The sequence below is a fragment of the Atractosteus spatula genome, chromosome 10, assembly GCF_055471065.1.
Source record: "Atractosteus spatula isolate fAtrSpa1 chromosome 10, fAtrSpa1.hap1, whole genome shotgun sequence".
Classification (NCBI taxonomy): Eukaryota; Metazoa; Chordata; class Actinopteri; order Semionotiformes; family Lepisosteidae; genus Atractosteus; species Atractosteus spatula.
The window spans coordinates 7,974,717-7,979,064 of record NC_142715.1 but is presented as its reverse complement, the minus strand read 5'-3'; the positions used below and the strand labels follow the sequence as shown (position 1 = coordinate 7,979,064).

The following is a 4,348-nucleotide window of genomic DNA, read 5'->3' as shown; positions in this document are numbered from 1 at the left end:
TATTAAAACAACACCATAACGTCTTGACTTCCAATCTTCTTCCTGGTTCAGGCCATGTACAGTAAAATGACATAATCAGTGGAGTCATGCCGAGGTTGAAAGTTTAAGCCTCACCTGGAGCAGCCTGGTTTTCTGTCTTGACAAAAAAAGCGTTGTGTTCCACAACGGCGTGAAATGATCACGTCTTTCACTCTACTTCTCTCTTATAGTAAAGCAGAACTTGCTAGGTGAGCATTTGCTCCGGTAAATTAGGTCACTTTTCATGTTAACTCACTTCTTCTAAACACAACATTTCCTGGTGCATGTTTTCTCCATGCAAAAAGACATTTTCCTTTACATGATTTCTCGTTTTGTTTCATCAAAGAGTACAGAAAGAAGAAAGAAAGGAAAAGTGTCGTAAATGAACTCTGCCGCCCTTGGGAGATGTCAAGCACATTGGACATGAAAAGTGCCCAATAAAAGCCATTTCTCTTCGTTTCTCTTACAGTCGGGGCTCCTGCTGCGTGTAAAGGAGGCAGCTTGCTCCGCCAGCAGACCCAGGGCTTACTGAACGCAGATGGCTCAGAGCGGTGTGTCCAAGCGGCTGTAAAAGAGGAGAATTCTGCTGGCGCCATAGCTTAGCTGCTTTAAGTACCTGTCTCTTTAACTGGAGATCCTGGCTCCACATCCCAGCTGTGCCTTTCTTCCTGTCTTTTTGTGCAGAAAGTACCATTTTGGACAACCGCATAGGGCTTGATTTAGTTTAATGCATGAATGCATTTCCTTTCTGCAACAACTTGTTTTTCAAGAAATTCATACAGCTTGTGAAAAATGAAATTTAATTCTTGGCTATCAGAGCAGAAGGAATATTGCCGACTGGCAAGAAAATGCAAGCAATGTTTATTTTTTGACCGGAAAGGTGCGAATGGAGAAAAGCCTCTCTCGTCAGTCTCTGTGGTGCAATCAGCGAGTGCGTTCGGCTATTCACTAAAACGTTGGTGGTTCGAGCCCACCCAGGGACGATCTTCTTATTATTGTCAATGTAAGCACTGCCTCCGCTAAAGCCGAAACCTTAAACCTCTTTATATTTGCCGAAAATGCGAGTCTTTTGCCCGTGTCCAACAACAGCACTTGAGACCGGGGAAGTCCAATAGTGATCAACGCCGCAACTCCCCAGACAACCATATTCACCCATGGAAAAGTATCTTTGAAGGGCTGGCGGGAGATATCATTTATACTCCTGTTGCGTCCTCTGCTAAAATAGTTTAGGAATACAACGCGGATTTGTTTGAGAATTTGACAAGCATTGTTACGTTAGCACTGTGAAGTTGGATGTTGATATTTTGATATATTTACCTTCATTTTAACATAAATATAAACATAAATGCTGTACAATCTATGTTGTACAATCAAACACAGGTATATTTTGAGTCTCGTGCTGATCGTCCTGTGGATCCAAAAGAAAATTTTAAAGCTGATACATTTTCGATTGTAATTTGCATCTAGCTACAACGTCCCTGGAAAAGAGATTTTATTAGTTGCGTGCAATTGGTATGTTTTACTTTACGTATGGTAGTGGAAATAGTTTTAAAAATGTTTTCTAAAGAAGATTGTATTGCCAGGACCTGCCTTTAGCGCTCAGTAGCGATTACGCTGTTGATATAGATGGAGAAGAAATGTAAGATGAATTGATGATCTAAGCTAAAATAGCCCTAACACGACTCCCGTAACAGTGTTTGTATTTATAGCAAGTAATATTCTTTTTCAACCGAACGTTGCTTTTGCATTAAGTGTTATGTAACCATTAGCGGTTTTGGTAGCTTCTGAAGAGCGCACTTTTCCAAACATTCAAGATGCACCGTGGCCCAGAATCGTGCATCGGGACAAGGATTAACATCAATTGAAAGTACTCCCAAATAAAAGATTTGACCGAAAAATTGAAAGAGTAGGCAAGTACTAAAACAACACCATAACTTCTTGACTTCCAATCTCTTTCCTGGTTCAGGCCATGTAAAATGACAATCAGTGGAGTCATGCCGAGGTTGTGAGTTTAAGCTTCACCTGGAGCAGCTCGGTTTTCTGTCTTGACAGGTGAAGTTGTTTCTGCTACCTACCCTCCCTTTGAACAAAGTGTGGAGGTGTTTGAGGTACAAACAGTGAAAGTTCAGGCCCTTGGGACGATCCCTATTCAACTGTGCATGTTGTTTTGTTCTCAGAGTTTGCAGAGATGGAGGACATTCACACCTGGCTTAGCCAGTATTCCATAGTCCTTCATGGAACTCAGCTCAGAGTTACTGATGGAATAAGAACAGGAGAAAGGAAGATTCGCTTGCTACCAGACAGTATAAATAGAGGCTTAAGACAGCTGCCCTCTACAATCTGAATAGGTGCCTGCAATGGATATGTTTTTGTGTGGGGCAATTGAAGATATGTCGGTGCTGTGGGACACCTGGCATCATCTTGCACAATGAAATTTTGCAAGACCTGCAGCAATCAGGGACATTTTCCCTCTGATTCTTTATTGTCTCTCATGTGATTACCAGTATGAGCCTTTCTTGTACCACAACTGCCTCACTCCCAGCCCTTGCTTTGTGACAGCAGTCAGATATGAACAGGAATCTGTTCTGGGGCCAGTTGGGAGACTGGTTACAGGCCCTTTCACCTCACCCTGACCACTGCTTGATTTGGGCTGTGGTGAAGAGTGGAAAGGACACCCTGTGGGGCGTGAGGAACATGGGGGTCTTCATAGGCATCGAGGTTCCAGTCAAGGGAGCAGGTAGCCTGGCTCTGTCCATTATTAGAGACAGCTATAACCTAATGAGATGGTTTCATGAATAATGTTTTGGGTATATTTATTAAAGTTTCATATTTTGTGAATATTTGTATTTGTTTGTGAAATTAAAATCAAGTTCTTAAAAATAAAAAATAAATAAATGGAAGGTTTTCTGAAGTCAGAAAGCCAATTTATTTGGTGGAAAAACAGATTGGTGAAGCTCCCTCTCTTCCTTACCTTACAAGGAGAATTACAAGGTCATCTCCAGAGCTACAATCTAACAGTTGCAGTCACAATCCAGTGTATTTTTTACATTTTTTTGTTTCTGGAGTAGCTGTTAGATGAATTATGCTAATATGTAACCTAACTCAAGCATTAATAATTTGAAGAGGAGATCAGCTCCATTCCAGACCATGGGAGACTTGTGATTGGCTGGGCCAGATCTCTCATTTGCATATTGGATTTGAAAATATAACACTAAACCCTCTTCTTGCATGGATTTAATTTACACCCAAGTCACCTACTGTGTATTGCCACTTCAGTTTTTTTATGAGTAGTTAGGATTACCTGTTGACAGGTTTTATTTGTTGAATTTTAAATCGTCTTGTATTATCACCCTGACTGGCCTGTACTCAAAGTTTGGTAAGGTACATGTTTTCATTTCCCTTACCAAGTGGAATTTTTGCTCTTTTAGTATTTGTCTAGAAGGCTTTCTGAAGTCAGGAAGCCCATTTGTGATAAAAAACAGATGTCTGTATTAATATTTCTCAAACAATATAAATAGGGTCTTCTATGAATAAAAAGATATTGCACTTGGATATCTTGATAAAGCTGTGTGCTTCCATACAATCTAGCAGTTATGATTTCTGGTATTTGACTGTCATTCCCTGGGTTCAACCTTAGGTGTGGGAACATGTCTTTTTCGCCTTTTCATTTTCAATTGATCAGCACAGTATAGAAAATAGACCCATAAAGCAACGTCAGCAATGAAAAATGTGAGAAAAGTGATCACTTGTTTTAGCTTGCTTTCAAAAAGAAACTCTTTGGTGTGTAAAGAGAATGTGATAACCACTACACTGCGCAAGGTGGGAATGAGTGACCTGCAGAGAGTGTTGAACTTTGAGAAAAGGACTTTTCTAAGGAATATATTTCCACTTTCTGATGAGGAGATTTTCTCCATTTCTGTAGTCTGACTTCCTTTATGCTAGAGAGCTGTAGAATGTGGAGTCACCTATCCAGTTCTGGGAACAGTGTAGGTAACAGGTTTGTTACTGCCTGCTGAGCACAGTAAATTAATACAGCAGAATAAAGACACTGTGAGTATTTGAAGAGAATTAACAATCTTTTACGTCTTGACACGTTCAATGCTGCTGTCATTTCTGTAATATTGTGATTATCACGTTCATCACACATGCGCAAGATCCCCTGTTTGAAATCGGGCAGAAACAGGTGTCTTTTTATCCTCTCACATTTTGCACTTCTGCCAGTGTTTTACGGATCTTGTTTTGTCTTATTGCAAGAACTCGCATTTCCTGTGTCATTCATGATCATGTCAAACAGCCAGCAGATCATGTCACCTTTCAGATAGTCATTCTT

At 40.4% G+C, this 4,348-nt stretch overlaps 1 non-coding gene across 1 annotated transcript; it reads left to right on the top strand.

The window, feature by feature from the left end:
• The first annotated feature begins 3,426 nt into the window (after window positions 1-3,426).
• LOC148824720 (U7 small nuclear RNA) lies at window positions 3,427-3,484 on the top strand. Its single transcript, XR_016093267.1, has one exon. It is a non-coding gene; the product is annotated as a U7 small nuclear RNA (small nuclear RNA).
• Window positions 3,485-4,348: the final 864 nt, after the last annotated feature.